Genomic DNA, 20,740 nt, shown 5'->3' with positions numbered 1-20,740 from the left:
ACTGGTTTGATTGGGCCTGAGGCGAGTCCGCTCTGCCCGAGCTAGCCGACCAGCCAGCAAGGCGTCCTACACCGCAATGCTGTGTTCTCTGGATGGTTTGTTGATCTTCACTGGTTTGGCATGCTGCACGTGAGAATAGAATCTGGTTCGGCACAACCACACCCGGTGCCTCATCACGAGCATTGGATCTGCAATGTATGTAGTTGCAGAATTGAAGCATTTTATGAAGATCGTTAACGCGTTACTCAGTATTGCGTGGGGTTATTGCTTCGTGGCTGAGTTGGTTTGGAAACAAAACCCATGCTGTATAATTTCGGTGTAACTCTACAATTTTGAAAACATATGCTGTTACGGTACGAACAGGATGATTGGAATAGGAAGCACTTTTGGTTTTAGTTTTCATCTAAGAATTTACTTCAAGCAAGGTGCATACAAATATCCTTGCTAAAAGTTCCAACTCTTGCAGCTCTGGCGTCATCTTGCGTGGAGTGTAACGTCTCACCGGCAATGGTTGACAGCCACATTTTGTCTGACATGGTGAGTCTTCTTGGTTGTAGTCTCCCAGGAGGGCCAACATCGTTCTGACTCCAATTTGCTGACGTTAAATGTTTTTTGTTTTCTGTTTTCGGACATACCCCTGGGCCTGGCGTGAGGATCTCCAGTGTCGCTAGTATGTTTGCGAACCATGCCTCCCTCCATTGTGGTACATGCTAGAACAGCACTTTCCCACTCACCGGTCACACGTCGGTCGGGTCGCGCTGGTGTGTTTGTGTCCCACCCGCCCGTTGCAGCTAACGTTGTTGCACGCAAAAATAAATACCTTACAACGTAACCAATAGCCGTGCGATAGGGTGTTTCGGAAGCAGCGGGGAGAATTCAACAGCAAGCGGGGCAAAGAAATGGGACCCGCACTGCTGATGGCATCGGTTTTTGAATAAGGCTGAGGGACTCGGTTGGGCGCGGCGGTCTGAGCGAAAGGTTTTTGGGGAGATGCATAGTACGCACGGTATGGGGCAGGTTGGGAGGTCAGACTGGATTGGGGGGAAATTTCCGCGAGTGAAATCGTACCCCGGGCAGAACACTGGCCGATGTCCTCCTGTTAATATCTGACCTTATTTCAACAGGGTGGTTTTTCATTTGCCACTACCCAGACAAGGTTTAATCAATGGAATTATGCGTGTTCGGTGGATAATTTGAACGAGGAAAGCTCAGCCAGTTGTGATGTAACCCAGCAAGAAGCCGAAGAAGAACACGAAGGGCATTGATTCTTTGAATCTCGTTTGCTTACTGGATAGTATTGGGTCGGATAAGCATGGAAGAGGAGTGTTTTTGCCGGTCAACCATGAATTGCTGATCTTTGTCGCGTGTGTTTTAATGCGTATGGAAAAGACACTTGAAAACTTTTGTTCCTCATGTTGCTCAAGATAAGAAAAGGCGCCAGACGGACGATGCAGTGCGAGAAGTGCTCCCAAAAATTGGTCGACCGGTGATACGACATTGGGACCCCTCTTCACCGTGGTGACGATCGTACCGTCGCCGACAGTTGCTTCGCCCATTTCATATTGCCTTGAAATTCGAACAGGTGCACGTGACCTACGGTTATGGGCCGCATTAACTTTTGACGATGCGCGTGAGAAGTAATGCATGCAATTACTTACAATTAGTGTCTTAGTATTCGCGAATGAGCTAATACCCGGACCCCTGTCCTTAGTGTTTTCTTGGGTGGGCACACGGCAGAAGTGTGAGAATGAACTTGAGCACGGGTGCATGTGGCATGAATTGCAAATAATTGTCACATGAACGTAAAATCGGGGTGGTTGATAAGATGTGGTGACACACATTTTGCTGCGTTTTTGTTGGTATAAGTTAAAGAAATAATTACTATTAAGAAAGTGATTAGAATAGTCCAAAAATCGTTTCATCTAGAATAGAATATCTGACCAGTGGAAACAATTTATTATCAATATCTATATTCTTGTTGACCTTGCTGTATCTATATCCTACTAAGATTATCCGTTCACCATGACCTCACTAGGTCATGACTAGTTGTGTCGAAAACACTAACACAAGTCTCAATGTCCATTGAGTAGTCCGTAAAACATAGTATCTAGTCACCAAGGAAAGGCATTCTAAATAGGAAGATTAACATTTTGGTTTAAAATTACTCCCTTACATGAGCTACGATCGCGACCATGACTCTACGGTCTATTGACATCTTTTACAAATCGTTAATTCTCTGCCTCTCTGTTGGTTTAATTCTTTTAAATCAACTGGTCCTTTTGGAGGATGCATCAACTTCATCAGTCCGACGCGATTTAACGATGACATGGACGACATGAAACAATTTTACGTAGTGGGGTGCCCGGTGTCATTCTAATTACATGACCAGGTTACCTAATTTTGACAAAACTCAAAGTCAATGCATTGTAATACTGATGTTTTTGATGTGATGACGTCTTTTTAGGCGTAATAGTGATTGGAATTGTAGAGGCATCCTCATTGTCCATGATCGTCAAGTCTTAAAAATTCTTCTGATGATCTTCATCTCGAACGTGTCGAAGAGAATTTCTTCGCCCTAGCACCTCTGGCTTGAAAACCCCTCTACCAGTTGAACTCTAAATTTCTACACTTTGCACTGCTAATCTACTAACTATCCAGCGTAGAGCGTATTCCTTCGAGTAGAGGCAAATAGTCCCGACGGAGTAATGCATTTTCCACCCAAGCAAAAAGATAAAACGAAACACCTAACATCTATCATATGTCCTCTTCGATACCCTTGAGATATGTAACACACTTGTCACAGCTGTTTAGCGGAGACCGATAAAACAGACTTTTCCCCGATCATGATACCCCAACCTGCTGCTGCTGCTGCTGCTTGCTGTTTATTGCTATATTCTATTTCCTCAATTTTTCTGTTCACCGCACGCCGGTTATTCCCACGCCCCGTGCCGCCATTGAGCAGCAGATTGAGGATAAATTGTACAGTCAAAATTTACGATTGAAAAACACACCCCACGGATAGTATTTTTAGCCGCCGTCTCGTCGATTTTGCGCCTTTCTGTCTGCCAATCGCGGTCGCGGTGTGGAGAATTTTTATCGTGTGAGTAAAATTGTTGATGATCACGGGCAAACGTTTGGTCCCTGTTTGGTTTTGTGCGTAAATTTCCACGAACTGGTTGGCTGTTTTGCAATTGATTTGTTCGAGCAACCTCCCAAAACCAGATTGGTTTGGAACCAATCTGCCGAACCAGCACGTCATCGGTGCACATCAGTGAACGGTAAGGGGGAAACAAAATCCCAGCTCCGGTATCGAACGAAAAGAGTTTGATCGCTGGGAAAAGTGGTGATTGGCAATACGTACATGTATATCGTGGCGATCGGTTACGGCCAACGTGCGGGTGGTCACCGTCCGAGGTCAGCTGGTTTGAGCTCGCCCCATCCACCGACACACTGCGCACACTTGCCGGAAGCGAAATCGCGGATGCGTTTGATCGTTCTGGAGAAAGAACCGATCGGCTTTCACTTGCACCGCGGCACGATGTTGCGGCACCTCTTTAACGGGGTTTTGATCAAACATTGGGCATTTTGTTTAGGATTTTTTTTTCGGTTGGTGAACGCTAACGAGAGGAAATGTGTGTCCGGCCTGCCCTCTTAATGGACCGATGATTGACCACCGGGCACAGCGTGCCAATCCGATCTGCTGCTGCTGTGCTGTACTCCCCATGCGAAGATTACCCAAATTCACTTGCCCTTAGGATTGGTTTTCTAGTGTGGGGTTTTCGGTTGCAGCGTTTCTCACCCCGTTCTTACGAAATTGGGGTCAGCTACTGTAACAGCACCCCATTGGGTTGAGCTAAGCTTAGATTAAGAGAGTGATCTGTTAAGCGTTTGTGCGTTATCGGCTACACAATGCAAATTTTCCAACGTCACGTCCTTTCGGGCACGAAAGCGGAGTCATTTTCTTGTCGCATCATCCAAGCGTCGTATATGCAAGCGTGCCAAAACCGTTTGCTGCAAGCGTAAATAATACGTCCGCAATCATGGCCGCGCGTGACCCACACCTACTGTGGGCGTCCCGTGTTGCTAACGTAGTTGCCAAAATGAACACGAAAAAACATACACCTTCCATGCGATAACAAGCCGCTGATCCTCCTAGCGGGTACTCTGGTGCGGACAATATACTACAGCTTCGCATATTGTTGGTACTTTTTTTTGAAAATTTTATTACTATTAATGCTACATTTATAGGAATTTGATCGCATTTGCATTGGTGGACTTAGGACGAAAGCTTACAATGATCACCAAGGTACGACGGTTTAAGGAATTTGGGGAACCGGGGTCAGAAACGCAATTAGCGCACGCACCATTTCATGTTTTAATCCAACCGTTCTTCATGCGGAGCGAAACGATACGTTATCCGCAACCATCTGTGGCGCCTTGTCAAGAGCACAACAACAAGAAAAAAAAAATAAAAAAAATAAAAAACCCACCCCTACCAGAAACATCTTGTTGAAACAAAAGCAATTAATATTGCAACGAGCCTCCCGGAAACCCTGGGGGCAAATCTGGCGGAATCTGGCGTAACCGTGCTGCCGGGGATTTAAATTCTGGCAGAATGTTAAAATTTTTAAACCCCGACCAGCAAACACAAATACACAAAGGAAAATGCATAAAATGCACACACGCGCTTCGACGCGCTGTTGTGTGTGGGCGCGAGGGGGGGGGGGGTCTGCGTTGGCGGGTTTTATTTTTTCCTTTTTTTTTCGCGCACAGCGCTCGTAATTACGTTACCAATCTTTCCATTTCTCTTTTGTGATCCGGTTGTATTATCATCTATCTGCTATCGTCGCTTCCGCAGCATCCCGCTGGTGGGGCTGGGATAACCAACCGTAGGAAGGAAGAAGAAGGCGATAAACGAAAAAACAAAAAAAAGAAGCATGCCGACGGTTTTGTGCACATTGCACATAAATTATCGCGACAGGCCAGCATAAACAAATCACCAAGCCCGGGCACCATCCGACGATGATTATCTGGTGGTGAAAACGTGTTCATTCTTTAGGGCGGTTCGGGCGCGCCACTCAGCACCCCCCAAACGCTTCCCAAACGGGCAGGACTGCACTGCGAACCATACCGGAGGTCGCTGCTCCCGTGCGGCTCGGTAAGCCCCGAAACGCTGCTCTGCCTGTTCGTTTTTGACGATGTTCCTTTAAGACGTCTTTATTTTTGGGGTGCGCGAGGAATCCTTGCGTTTGCAACCCGGTATTTTTAATGTTCGATTTTTGGCGCAATCCATTTTCGGCTCACTTTTACTTTCTTCGCAAATTTTCTTTTTTGTTTTGGGTACGGGTGGGTTTTCCTCTTCGCTACCCCCTGTTCGTGTTGTGTGTCTCCCGCCGCTTGGGTCCCCGGTTTTACGTCATTTCTTCCAGATGCCTGTGGTACGTGGGGCGGTTGTTTTTTTTTTTTAATCTCAAATGGGACACTTAGGTTTTGCTTCTTGTATCTCACGTTGTTTGTTTTTATTGTACGGATTAAAGTCCCAGACGTTGTCGGAATGGTGTAACCTTGACGACACGCATCGCGGTGCCATGATTTGTGCGTTACGCGTGTAAAACTGTATGTACTGTGTCGTACGATTTCATGGATGGGTGTATTGGCCCGTTTCATGGAGACGCACACAACCCAAACCCGATGACTCATTGTGGCGCGTGGCGTCTATCGGTCGAGGAAAGCGGCCTTCAGGACAGAGTGAAAGTACATACATCTTATCAATGGCGGGGAGAGAAATCATCCTTGAATATAGCACAGTTTTTTGTTATTACGAGATACCAGGAACGTATCGTATAATAGGTCGTTTAGCATAGAAGAAATGTTTTCATAATGTTAGAACCAAATAACTATGGTGATGTTATATACTCGAAAATACGTCTTTTCTCGAGTTATGCAAATAATGCGTACTAGAGAAATTCGCGTGATTCTAATTTTCGCAAAAGGCAAATTTAGAGTAAATTTTTACCAAAATCTATTTGTGTTATATTAAAATGTAACGAATCGGGGCGGCCCGGTGGCATGATGGTAGCGTAGCCGGTCTTCACACGAACGGACCGAACCAAAATCCCATCCGGACCAATCCCCCGTAGCAAGGACTGACTCTCCGGCTACGTGGTAAAATAAAGTCGATACGGCCAGGCCGTTCTAACGAAAAACAAAAAAAAAAATGTAACGAATTTTTGGGTAAATTTGAAGTTTGGCAAAAAAAGAAAAATTGAATTCCACGTACAAAATTACACAAATCGTGAAAATTTTGGGATTCTCAAATTCACGAAACTCGAGTTTTCCGGAACTCAGGAAATGAATGAATCGCAATCCTTTTAAAATGAATTCCAATTAGGGCTACCGTGCAGAGTTTGAGACATTGAGTGTAGCGAAGGGTAAATCTGATTTCAATTTAATCTTTACGAATCTTCCAATCGACTAAATGACGCTTGATCTATATTATGAAGATTCATAGATCGTTGAAGTTTCTTTTTTTCAATTCTTCAATCATTTATGAGATTTAAAGGTGAAAATTTATACTAAATTGGTGTTTCCTGCTTGCAGTAATTGGGTTATTCCAAATTTATAGAAAATATGTTTTTACATCTTCATTAATTCATGCATCTTTGGAGTGTCTTTGGTATTCTTCAATCTGCTGAGAGTAGGCTAATGATTCGTATGATTCCTTTCGAGTACTATAATTTGTAACATCTAAATCATACGCGAAATCTCCAAAGATTAATTATGCACTCCAATTGATTCGTCAATCTTTCGTAATAAAGTTCAAGAATTAAGATTACTTTAAGAGAATTAAGGGAAATTTCTACGCTCCAAAGTTCAACATCCTGCCGCGCGCTGCTCTCTTATGTCCTTGGGTCAAAGAAGATCGGTCCCTGTCCTTTTTCCCATCTGCCGTTTATTACTTTCGCCCATCATCAATCATGGGAAAAAGAATCGTCATTCGCGCAGTGGAAAAATAAATTACAACTACACACCCGATTTGTCGCCGCGCTGACAAGCACATGGGATGCACTTTTCTGCCCAACGATCGTGACGTGGATGTGTCGCAACAGCAAATGCAACTGTTTGCAAGTCGATGCCAAGCGATGTTCAAGGATAGCTGGAAAAGGCGAACGTTTCGATCCGTACTATCACTGTCGATTGTTTCATAATCATTTATCTCAATTGGTAGCGAACGGTTTTGTCCGGTGCGCCCACGGGAAGTCGTACACTCTCACATCTTTGGCGGTATGCATAAAAAAAACGGATTATCCTTAGTTGGCCATCAAACAAGTTATAATTACTCCGTAAAATGCTTCATATAGGTTGGGCGAAAAATACTGGGGGAGACTGTCCCTGTGTGGGATGCCCTTGCGCGAAAGGATCGTTGAGTGGATCGGATCAAATTGCTCTGCTGCTGTGAAGCACTTAACATGTAAAGAAAGGAAATATTATTTTTTTCTCTTTTCCTTTACACGCTTTCTGTTGCATTGCTTATGTCTCCATACTGTCTGTCTTCGATAGAGCTAAGTGTTGGATGGTGTGTTTCGAAGACGTTCGTTCTGCACACTTTTCCGCGCGTTTCCACTCTTTCCCCACCCGGGTACGGATTCTGCGGTGCGGTGAAAGCAGCTCGGGACAGCAACGGTCGTTAATATCAATTTAAAATCCATTTTAAGCGTTTTTCAATTTCGATCGCACAGCCGCCGTTGGCAGTGTGTGGAGAGTGTGAGACAGTGACGATGAGCAATCGGTTTTGCGGACATTGCGCTTATTGTATGAGGTCCGTAAGCCACTTAGATGCCGTCAGTGGGTGTGATGGGTGTGCATTTTTTTTTCGGTACGTGCCCATTGCTCTGGTTTTCATTTCAATATTCTTTCGTATTAAAGATGACAGGCCGGTGGGGGATTTGATTGTCCTTTCTCTCAATCCAATGCTCCAATTTCTTTCTCGGTAAAACCAAAACATGCCGGCTTTGCTCTAATTATTGTGTATGTTTTCTTTTCTTAAATATTTTGACCTTTGGTAGATTTTTTTTTAATTCAAAACTTCGTTATCCGATCATTCGATTTATCCGTTTAATATCTGATAAATTCGGTTGGCTTTTTGTACAATTGTTCAATCTTCTTAATTACCAATTTCCGTAGTAATTAGATGCGATCTTTTTCCTTCCGTTGCGAGGACCGCTACACGGTTTGATTGTTAAACATTTGCTGTCGCTTCGTTAGCACTTCCGTTCCCAGCGTTGGCAACGATCGATCGATTAAGATGTCGCATTTCGGCGCTTCGCTCTGTTCGGTCATGACTCACATGCCTACCATCGCCGGGGCGCCTAAACATGAACGATCGTAATGGGAAGGATCATAAATTAATTAAACCACTCTCGGAACCGAGTTCCAGCTCGCCGTCTGATCGCTTCATACGATCCCGCCCTGCCATCATACCCAATTCTGCTTGGGAATCGAAAACGAACTTCACATCCGCACGGGTAAATCCTTTGGTGTATGCTTTTGGCCTATCCTGTCCAAGTGGCTGAGTCCACTTGTTTGCTCTGTGTTATCGTTTTATTGTGCAAGGGTTCACGCGGAAGGGAAAAAGGGATTACGGCTGGCGCTCTCATACCCGTAAGCCGAATGTTTATGCTGGATTACATTGTGTTTTGTAGCTTGTCCGACAGCACGCTGCCGATATATCAACAACAGTTGATATGCGGTCCCGCTTGGTAACCGCACGCTTAGTCCAATGTAGCGACTAATCACCGACCCGTGTACGACGTAAGCAAAATCCGTCCGGACGCCGGATCGCCGGACGCAATGTTATTGTTACAACAATTGTTTTGCATTTTTGCAACACTGTTTCACGTTCGGAAGCGATTTTATAAACGATGCGTAATCGAACGTGTCGATTGAACCGGACGCAGTGTGCGCCAGCAGTGTTGCAAGCCGCTTCCGGCGGACGCGGACGAGCCGGACAAGTGATCCTGCCACCGGCCATAACCCGCACCGGGCCGGGCCTGAACCCGAACCGGGACAAGAAAACTAGTCCAAACTGTTTTCGGATGAAAACCGCTGTTCAGCCCCAGACCTACTTTCGGTGGCATCAATTAGAGGGATGGTCAATGTATTCGTTCCTGTTATATTTTCTTTTTCGTTTTGTTCTCCTTTGTTTTTACCCCACATGGATACCCCCGCGGGACGACGGTGTGGGGGCCATACAGAGGGAGCATTGCCTTCCTCAGGTTTGTCTCCCGGGTGCCAGGGACAGGGCCGGATGGGGGAAAACGGGAGGGCAAAAAAAAAAAACGCGTTGGGACATATATCGGGCGGAAAACCACTCCACCCTCCTAACCGGTGGGACCGCAGCAAGGCCTTCACCGGTCGCACACATTAAGAATTGTAAAATGCAAACAGTGAAACAAAAAAAAAAAACACGACAACATCGTCTCAAAACAGTCGCTGCAAATCAGGCTTTTGTGCTCGGTGTGCATTATAAGGCCGTGTGGCAGTAGCTTGTTAAATTTTATAACACCTTTCCCACTGCTAAGCGCTTAACGCATGCCGCCACCGGCGAGTAACGGCCTCCTGCTACACGGCCAACCCGTCCTGGCCGAAGATGCGCGGGCTAACGGCGCATGTGTGCGCCGTTCCTTTATGTTTTTAATTCGTCGTGAAATTTAGTCCAACGATAAATCGATATATTTAGGTTGGATATAAATATCATGAAATGGTGGTGGAATTGGCCACTTTTGCTAATTTTTGCATCCGAGAACAACCGGAATACAAATGAAAATGGTCGGCTCATTTTCATCAACGGTATTTGTTTATTGGGTGTGTAAAAACGTTCGTGCTGGGTTTGATAACAGATGAGACTACCAATTTTCTAACCGTTGGTGCTTATTGTTATTTAGCATTATTGACATTTGGCTGAGCTGTTATCGAAATAGTTTCTAAACATGTCAATGAGGTGTATTAGTGATATATTTTTTGTATATCAGGAAAAAGCTTACCGATAGTTATCGTATTCGGGCAGAATTTAATGGAGATCAAGACGCTAGTTCAACAACATCGAGACCGAGTTACCTTAGACTTTATTTGTACTCCAAGTTTGATAATAAATACTTAGAGTTAAAGCGCATACTTCATATCAGTTGAAGATTCTTCGCAAACCAAAAGGGGACTCGCTTAAACAGTTGAAGTCAGCCAACCAATCATTGATTCCAAAGAGTTTGTATCCCATACTATCGGCTTCAATGACAGAAAAAAGGCGTTTTCATATTGAACGGCTACCGGTGATAACAGGGGGATCCATCACGATAATCTAAAATGTCGTCCAATCCATACAAAGCAATACGGTATCAGTCGTCAAGCTACGTCTTATCTCCTTCAATGGTAGAAAACAGGCGTGGCAGATATTGGCAACAAATGGGTGACCAGCGCTAACAGGTATGTCCATTACGTTAATCCCAAAATGGCGAACTATGTATTGATACTCATCAGCGCCAAACCGCATATTGATGGCGCGATGATAGTTTTTGGTGGGACCAGCGGGGGGTAGAGTATTATGAGCTACTGCAGCGGCGATCTACCTGAAGACACCGAACTTATTTAAACTCCCAATAGCATTGGTTGCATTGGAATTCTGGATCAATATGGGTGGCAAGAAAATAGGACAGAAAAGTCAACAAAATTAATGAATGTATAAAATATAATGCTAAAAGTTAACTGTTTTGGCCGACAAATGAGCGGAGTGTTGTTCCGCTGCAGCGCTGAACGGTTTGCTTGGTGCAATGGTGCGGTTTGCGTTTACAATATGCAAATTATACCATCCTCGCGCGTTTAGTTTCCATGAGAACGCTGGCGCTATGCTTTGCGCTATGTTTATCTCGCTCACTGTTGACTCAACTGCTACGGGTTGACGTGCTTTCGGCGCACTGGAATAATACTGCAGCTAACGCAAGATGCTCCGTGCGCGGCGGGCGTCCCGACAAAAACATGTCGGGTTAGTAAGTGTCCAAACGCTGCCAGCGGAGCAGTTGATGAAGCTCGCAACTGTCAATACAATTGGTATTTTTAAAACATTGACAGAAATTTTCATTCGTCGGGATCCTGTTCGTGTCGGGAAAATTCTAATAAAACGCCGCAAGCCGATTGCCAATCTCCTGTGTACCAGTGCGTTGTAACCGATGCTATCATATGGACAAAATTTTTCGCATACCTGTGCGACCCAATGATAAACGGGAGCGTTGAATATCGCGCGATACCCAAAAAACTCCTATCGCACCATCGTATGCGTCACGTTGGCGGCGGTCCCTTCATGGCGAGGCAATGGCAATGCAGCGAAACGGTGCGAAAAAGCAAAAACAAGCAGATATCGGTCGTAAAGATGATGCTGCTGATAACATACACGTGGTGCGGTATGTGTCGGTTCCGGAAGATGGTTACTAGACGACCCCCAGTGTGTGTGTGTATGTTGTTTTTCGACAGTGTGTTTGTGTGTGTGTGGTTTTTTTAGATTTTATTTTCTTACCGGTACTTTCAGCAGTGGGTCATTGCCATTTGCCGCAAGCAATTGAATGTGTAATTAATCTTGCCGTTTATACTACAAACGCATGGGAAGCTGTTTAGCGTCACGCTTGCTAACTTTTATTAGTTTCAGTGTGCCATTTTACTTTGAGCTTGACCATTAATCCGTTGTTTCTATTTTCTTTTTCTCTCTAAATTATCGCTCTATCTGAATGTTTAACTGTTTTATAGTATTTACCCTCTGCTTTCCCGCTTGCACAGTGTTCACCCATTTCGGTTGAGTTGTGGGCTGAAAGTAACGTTATCCTCGGTGTATCTTGCTTCAAGATGATACATCTTTCGACAATAACAACAACAGCAAAAAAAGCCTAGAACGCAAAAAAGTTGGCCAAAAAATCACCGGACATTGCACCGGCTTGAAAATCCTGATCGCCCGGGGAAGCCAAAACCGTGGCAACGATATTAGATTTGTCAGATGATCAAGCTGGCCTGATTTATAATCATCATCTACTCGGTTGGACAACTTGGTTGCGCGACCTCGATGTGGTTTGGCAGATAGTTTTCCACGCATAAATCACTGGCGGAAACTGTTTCACGGAGCTGTCCAGCTGACCACCCGCTGTGTCGTTAGCCTGATTTATTAATGGAGTGTAAAATACGAAAAAATAAAAACCGCACATTAAACAAAACCACCCAGACCGAGGTATGATGTGTTGTTGTGCATGGTAGAAGATATGCGCCGGAGACACTGAGACACACACAACATTAAACTCATCCTTCCGTGGTGTCACCTAAATTGCTAGACCAGCGATACGAACAAGCTGACGCGCACCGTGCGCGCATTGCACCAGTGAATGGTTGCGAGTGAGAAGACACAAGCCCAAAGAAAAGGGGGGAGAGAAAAAAAAACATACACTACACAGCTGCGAAACTAATTTCGTTAATGGGGGGGGGGGGGGGGGGGGGGACCCCACCGAGCGGCATTTTGGGGAGAAACATTAAAGCGAACGAATATAGAGCCGTAGGTACATTTCCGCGGAACACTTTTGCCGGGCCCTGAACCCCCCGGGTCCGGAGAGGATCGAAATCGTTTGGTGTCGATTTCCGATGATTCGATGATGAAGTGCAGAACCGCTGATAGATGTTGGCCGCAACATCAAGCGAGAAGCGGCTGTGGAGGTATGCTGCGGTATGCTGCTGCACGCATGCTGGAATACACCTCCCCTGGGCCGTGTATCAATCTGGATGACCTTCAACTTTGCGTGTGTGTGCTTTTTTTTTTTATTGTGTAACTCTTAAAAATTTGCGATGTTTTGTTTTGCGCCGACGGTATTATGTTGCCGAAATGGTGGTTTCGAAAATGGACCGATAGCGGTGCGCCGGCGTACTCGAGCACGAAGTCGTTTTCTGCCCTGGAGTCATAAATCAATTAGTGGGATCAAGAAGTTTAGAGATAGTACGGAAGATGCTGGGATAGAACAGTGAATTCGTGGCAGCGCTTTTTGTTAATGGTTGCTCTGTGGTTGAACCGCGCTGTGTGGTGCAACGAAAATGCGCAGGTTCGATCAACCGCACAGCCGGCCTCTTCTGACGAGTGTGGTGGCCCATGAGTCAGCGGCGATCGATTGGAAAGTATCCAATTTCACGGAAGACTGTCCGAAAATTGGTGAAGGACCCGCATTACCCGGGAGGGGTTGCTAGTTCTCGGCCGGATCTAGGATCGAGTTTGATAGTTCCTGGAAGCTAGACACGATGCCCGAGATTCTACCGCAGTCCACGCGTTATCTAAATCCCCAAAGGACGGTGGTTGAAGTCGTTAGCCATACGCAAGGCAACCGCGCTCTGCGATTGAACTCGATCGTGTAGGCATAGCAATTGCTGTGGCACATGGTCGCTAGCGCACCATCCTCGCTAGCGCCAGTCTCCGGTGGAAACATAAATGTCAACCGATAGACACTGTCATCCTGTAGGTGCCGTTGTTATGAGGCGACAGTTGAAATCCGAGACATGCGCGCACCGGTCTCGATGCGAAGGTTGACTGATAGGCCCGTGAGTGCAGAGGCTTGTACGCCGGTTGAAGACCTGTCAATACTCCGCTTGCGTAGCCCTGAACAGGTAGAATGACACCGGGCTATAACTAGGTACGCAAAGAAATGGTCGCGACGATCGTGTCCAAATCTAGGTGGCGTGCCTTGTGTGGGGAACTGCGAGGAAGAACACAGTGCGTCGCTTCTTCGCCCACGTGTGTCTTGTGTTATTCTTGGAGCCCATTAGTTTCAGTTCCGTGGTGTGAAGCATAAGTACGACAGGTTAATTGCGGTTTTATTCTGCTTGACATTGTACCTACGGTGAGACCCATTAGGGCTGCCCGAAGATTGTGGTTTAAGATGATTTTAATGTTTCTTCTCAAATATAAGTTCCTTGTTTTTAAAGATGACTCCACTTCAAAGTGTTGTGGTACGTTTGGGGAGGATTATCTTCATGCATATTGTTTTTTTGTAGGAAACTCTTCTTACTTTAAAGTAAAGTCAACTGATTTCTATTCTCGTTTTTCCTTCGTTTTAGATCACACCCTTGTGGATCGCAATCTACTACAAGCAACTAGTCGCTGCAGTGGAGATTAACTACGATTACTCATCAGGTAAGGTGCAAATTTTGGTTCGCAATTCTAGAAAAAAAAACACACTCTGCCTAATCTCGCCACCCAACTCCTCAACGACGAATCTTCTCTTGGCTGGCGCCGTGTACACGATGTCGACAAAGTAGCGTTCCATGCAGCGAAGCGCGCACGGTAAAGATTTATTCTACTTCGTTTCGCTGCAAAATAAGCATCATAAAAGCTCAACGCCTCGTACCGTTTTTATCTCGGCAATGTTCTCAGGTTTATGCCCCTACGCGCGCGTATTACTGGTTTCCCTGTCGGCAAACACTTACCCCGGGAGTCGTTGGCTTTCGGTGGTACATGCTTCCACCGCGGTACGGTTGCCTGGTTGATTCTGGTGCTTTTATCATCGTTTCGCGTTGCTCGCGCCGTGACGCACCGACCAAGATCATATGTTTCGGGTTCGATGTCACCGAATGGGACCAAAAAAAGGAAGCGAAAGAGAAAACCGGTGGAACGACATCCACCACGACGCCGATGATAAGTCGGCTGGTCGGTGGCGTAGTGTTCCGCAGGGGTAGTTCGAAGCGGGTAGTTAAGCGAGCATTACCGCGGGTGTATGGAAGCGCGTTGCTGCAGCTCATGTTCAATCGAAAGCGATTGCATAATTCGCTAGTGCTATGACCCGCCCAGGCACGATGGCGATTATTGAGGATGTGTATATGCTAATCAGATACTGCCCCAGTCTGTGGTCGACCCGAGCGGACTGCAACTGTTCGGACAAACCTTACGAAATTAACGTTGTCCGTTGCATGGCTATACGCGCGGCACCAGACACAAGTCGCACCGCCGCACGACAATGTCAGGAAGTCACGTGAGCAACAGGTCCAACAGGTGGAACCAAAGCCAAACCTCAGGTTTTTTTTACTGCAAGCCTCTCTGACCCCGGGGTTCGGGTTCCTGGTGTGGAGGGTTTCTCCATGAAACTAACCCTTCCTTCTGTAAATTGTGCTTATCACTTGCACGGCAATCGTCTACCAGTTCAATCTTTCCGGTGTATTCAAGGTACTAATGCCTTCGGTGTTACGACTGACTGCTGCTGCGTTCAGGCCAACAGCTTGCTTTTTGCAACGCCACTGTCTGGTTTGTTTTTGCGCTTACGTATTTTGGGGCAACTGCAAGTTACCCATTTCGGTTGGGAGCAATCTTATCACCGAGTCTAGCGGGACCGAAATCTTGAGGTTTAGAGTTTATCTCTCTGCTGCTTCTATCTCGGCAACCAATACAATCGTTTCGCACACGAAAGATGACGTGGAAGTAAATTTTGATAGTAAATTCGTCGTGATCCAACTCTTGCTCTTGTTTTATAGTCGTTTGTCGATGTCTTTTATTTTGCAATAACTATTTTTAACCTAAAAAAACACACTCGCCGGTTGGTTGATGTTCGAAAAAGCAGTTAATAGTACAGGAAAATTACAGATAATGCGTTAATTGAATAAGAGCATGTGTGAAGTACATGTGTTGTTTTGTATACATTTTCAGCGATAAAGATTAGACCTGCGCTGCCCGTGATATGGCGAATCCTGATGCGAAATTTGTTTGTGTTTTGTGCGTAATGATGATGTGTTGGAAATTAATTATCATCATGTGGAGCCCACTTTTTTCTTGCGTTTTGTTGTGGGTATGGGTGGCGTCATAATGGCAAGGGTATGATCTATTTTTACATAGCAATGATTGCTGTCACGCATGCTATCATTACCGGCCTGATCATCCGTGCTTTGTCGCCCTGATAAGCCGCCACCGACGTCGCTGTGTATTGTTTTGTTGCCCATCACAAGTCAACAAGGTCCAGTGGATGAGATTCAAGGCATTCCATAACAACTTGATACGATCTTCCGTTGTGGCGAAGCAAGCGGACCTAATGGCTATGAAAATAGATGAAACGAAAGCTAAGCGGCAAATTAAAAAAACTGCTCATCGGTGTGCGTTCCTTTCACCAATTCCGATGAGCACGGATCATCTCACAAAGCTGTTCCATCTCGAATGCGTTACCCCCGAAATGGGAGCTTTTAAATACACGGCTCAGTAAACGTTTTCCTTGTCAATTATGCGTGTCTTTTCCTTTTTTTTGTTTTACTTTATTCATCGCCTTTCCGCACTATCAATAATCGACCGGTTCGGAATACATCACCAAGAAAAACGAGGCTACACAAACAATGCGTCATGGCCGCGCCCATGGTAAGGCGGAAGTGATCTGTGCCAAACATTTTTCCTACACCTTCTGCACATTTTCTCCCCCAATCGTTGTGCCGTTCCGTTCGCTAAATCTTCTTCAAACCCACCCTCCCCCCCCCCCCACAAAAAAAAAAAACATTTCCCAAACGCGTCGGTGGGTCGGTCATCAAAAATTGCACGGTTCACGAAGATATATAATGCCAAAAATAAATGGTTGGAAGAAAAAAAAACAACAGCAGTCCATCGTGGCTAAAAACAGATTCGTGCATCGGATGATGATGCTACTGGAAGCAGTTGCTTGACCCGAAGCGACAGAGCAACCCGGTGGGAAGGGTGTTATGCGGAAAATGGTGAAACCGGAATGAAGCTGAACCGAGTGAGTGATATAATTTAATTTTAGCATTACCATTTGAACATTACCCCCCCACATCCACATTGGAGGGTAATGTTGTAGAGTTGCCCGAAAATGCTCATGCCTATGTTGTTTGTTTATTCGACACAGAAGCAACAACCAAAACGATAACGAAAAAAACGAAAATTAAAGTAGTAGTTGATTTTTGGTCCATTTTCTACGGAAATCGGTAATGTGCGTTTAAAATAACGATTTGCAATCGTGCCGTTTCGCATGACCTAGTTTGCAGATTTGCCAACATTACGGTGCTGCGCTCTAAAAGCTCGCAACATCGTGCTATCGCTTGAGGATTCCATCTGGTTGAGGGCAGCGACTCTGTCAGACACATTGTTCCACGTCGCGGTATCCTTTCTATTAGTCACCGAGGGCTGCAGCATGTAGGAACATCTTCAACGCACCACGGACCGATTCTTGACACCGTCTTGCGTCTGTTTGCTATTCAAATTTGCCGAAAAACGTGATTCTATGTCTCGTCTGCGATCCGCCCTGCGATCGGTACACTGCGCCTCCATTGCGCATGCCGCTGGTCGCTCGTGCGCACATAATATTAAACGGTGACTTAACACGGTGGACCACTGCCCAAATTTTGTTGGCCCCGTGCTTGGTGTGAGTGTGAAACTATCGTTCCGATGGTTCGATCGCACAGCTGGCCATACCTACACCGCTACACCAGGTGTGGCCCGCTTGAACGAATGTCCAAAAACTAAGATAAGCACAATGGGAGAAAAATAAAACAAACGCACAGATCAAAACAACACATACTGAAGAAGACAAAACAGCAAAAAGAAAAAATACACCCTCCATAACCCACCCGCGGTTGGTAGCCGCGGACGCAAACTTTTGGCATTGACCATGACAGTTTCGTCGTCGTCGATCGCGGCTAGTGACGCGATCGCGGAAGAGATCCGCGAGCGCGCGCTCGCACACACGCTCACGATCGATCGAGTGTTGCTGTGTAGGTGTTGATGGTGCTTCGGTGTTTTCGGTGATCCGTTATTTTATGCATTTCGTTTCGTTTTCTTTGACCTTTTCGATCGGTTCGTAACACCGTGCGTAAGAGGCCGGGCGATTGACACCGACGGCATCGGTGACCGGAGCTGACACAAAGTTTTGCACTTCAAAGAAACAAGCTTATCATCCGTTATTGGCTGCACGCATCAAATACCCCGACAGCCGGCCGGGCAGCACACGGTGCCGCAAAACATATGCTTTACGCGTCGTTTGATAATGCGCCCGACAGTGCGCGGCAATCGACGATCATGATCGACACGAAGCGTTTGTGTTTGCGGGTACCAAAGAATGCCGCCGATTGCAAAAGAAAATAAACCGAAAATGAACATTTACATATAATGGTTCCGTTTGTTTCGATTGTTTGTTTTCGGTGATTTTGATTTTATTTCTTGCCCAACGGGCATTACGTGACAATTTTGCCGAAAATGTGTTGTTCAGAATTGAAGTTCATTGCATTGCATTGCATTGCAATGCATTGAATTTGCTACAATGCATTTAAAGAGCTCTAGCTTCTAATGTGTAATCTCGCTTTCAAAAACCTTATTTTGGTTCTTGGTATTACAAATTGGGTAATCATAATGGCGAGCTCATTCATTTGAAAACAATCATGGCTAAATAAAGGTCTGTTAGCAACACCATAGCTACTCACGCATTGCGTCACTCCCGATTCCCAATGTCGGGCCCAAGACACACATTCGGCAAAAAAAATCGACCAATGCAACCCCGTTTTTGGGATTGTGTTGAGCGAAACGGAACGAAACCCGCGCCAGATCGGGCTATGAAATATGATTAATGTGCAGTGAATGGGTTTGCAGTACAAAAATATAGTCTGCAGTGAATGCATGCAGTATAGCAGCGGTGGGGGTAAAATACAAAGGACATTCAAGATGCTTTTGACTGATGGAACAATGCAAACTTCTTAACCGGGCCGCACCGAATTTGAGCGCCCTGTGAAACGAATTGTTCTACCTACTCATAAATATTTTTTTTTTAATTCTTTACTTCTAGAAATGTTTTTTTCCCCATATACTCCTCTTGCGGTGGTGGACACTCCTGTGTTTCATTGTTTCGATTAGCGTATGCTGCTTTGATGCTGATGGCAGGGAACATCTTGTTGGGATGCAACTTGTGGAGTGAAATCAATTTTATAGCTTAAGAATTACCAATGGGTAATGCGCTTGGGTCGGTGAGAAAGAACCTCGCCTGTTGAATGGTCTTATCGCAGACTATTCGCAGCGATGGACTATCGCCCTCGTGTTTACTGATATTGAATGTACTTCAATAATATGCATCACTACGGAACGAACCGATCCGTTAATAACATTGACCTGTATGGCAAGACCTTGACTGCGTTTTTTTCAATTGGAACAGCGCGTCGGAAAAAAATCCCATCTGATCGAAGTATTTATTTTCTACATGAACCGGAAAAGGTTTAGTCTATATTTATTTGTTTTCACTTTCAATTTGAAGATTCTCAAATTGTTGAAGAATCTCTCAATCCTACCTACTACAAGTGGTTTCTTGTTGCATTACGAGCTTATGGTCATTGATTTGCAATATGTGTGCGAGTGGTGTCACACGGTGCTGGAGAGAACGCACGACAGCGATGAAAATCCTTGAGATGGTCGTAGACTCACCCAGTATTTACTTTCCTGTAGGTACTTCTGCTCGATCGGGGCTCTGCACGATCAGACTACCGATCGGGTGCATGTGTTGCTGCCCTTACCAATCGACCATATGCGCAACAAATTGGCGATAGTGAGCCCATGTCCAACGATCCTCTTCTTTATGTGCGTACGATGAAAGGAGGAGTGTGGTTGACATATACCCACAGGTCATTTTCCGTTGTCTCCGACGGTGCGGCGTATCGATCGCCGGTGAATAATAAGACAAACAGTGGTCAACAATCTTACTACTGCTTGTTTTCTCTGTCCCGTAGATGTACTGTTCGGTTGGGGTTCTGAATGTTTACGCCGGCCTGTGGCAAAACCCTTCCAGTGAGTGAATGACAACTGCAAATGTGTCTGATTAATATGTTTGCTTTAACAGTTTCACACATTCGCAAGCACCCTTGCGCGGTTACTTCTTTGTCTCATTATTGTTATAAGCGTATGAGATAGTTATACAATTGACGTAAAGTTCAATGTGTGAAAATTATTAGAATTATTGCTTACAAATGGAGAATAATTTTTTTAAATAAGCACTCGTTTATTTGAAATATCTATAATTTTCAACTTCAACTCAACTGCAAAATGTTAGGTTAGTAAAGCGTGTGCTGTTTTTCATCTGTTTAAACATCAACCAACAACGTTCCAAACATCGATGCTCATAAAATTAGCGATCGAGTAAATTTGAAGCAGTTAAAGCATTTTTACTGCGTGACTTAGAACGCTCCAGCATAACTTCTGGACTATGGAAACTATGAGATCACGTTCGACCTATTTTTCGAGAGTTTGATGCGCATTGTTTCCAACTCCATGGTGCCTCTTGCCTCCATAGCGCACAGATGTGCTCCATAATCTCGACAGCTGTGCTGCTATCACATAAAATCAAACCCCAAAACTCATCCTCCCCAAAACACATACTGACCTCATTCGGACGCATAGGGTACGAGCGAAAATAAAACTTCATAAATGTCAAACATCCAGCGTACGCTGGACTAATACGCAACCCATAAACCTCGCATGCCCCGACCCTCGGGGTAATTGAAAACATGCGTTGCCAACAAGCGCGCGGCCACGGCGACAAATCCCATTTAATAGGACCACCATGTTCGGTTGACATTCCCGGCAGTGTACGCTAACGATGCGCTAACATAAGATCCCGCGCATTGGTGGGATCTATTCGGTGTCCAATTAGTCATCGGCCGCCGGTCTTTATGCCCGGCCGGATCAACATCTAGCAGCGATCGCGGAACGATT

Source organism: Anopheles moucheti, chromosome 2 (genome assembly GCF_943734755.1).
Source record: "Anopheles moucheti chromosome 2, idAnoMoucSN_F20_07, whole genome shotgun sequence".
NCBI lineage: Eukaryota > Metazoa > Arthropoda > Insecta > Diptera > Culicidae > Anopheles > Anopheles moucheti.
The sequence above is the reverse complement of the archived record's forward strand: the minus strand, read 5'-3'. Positions refer to the sequence as shown.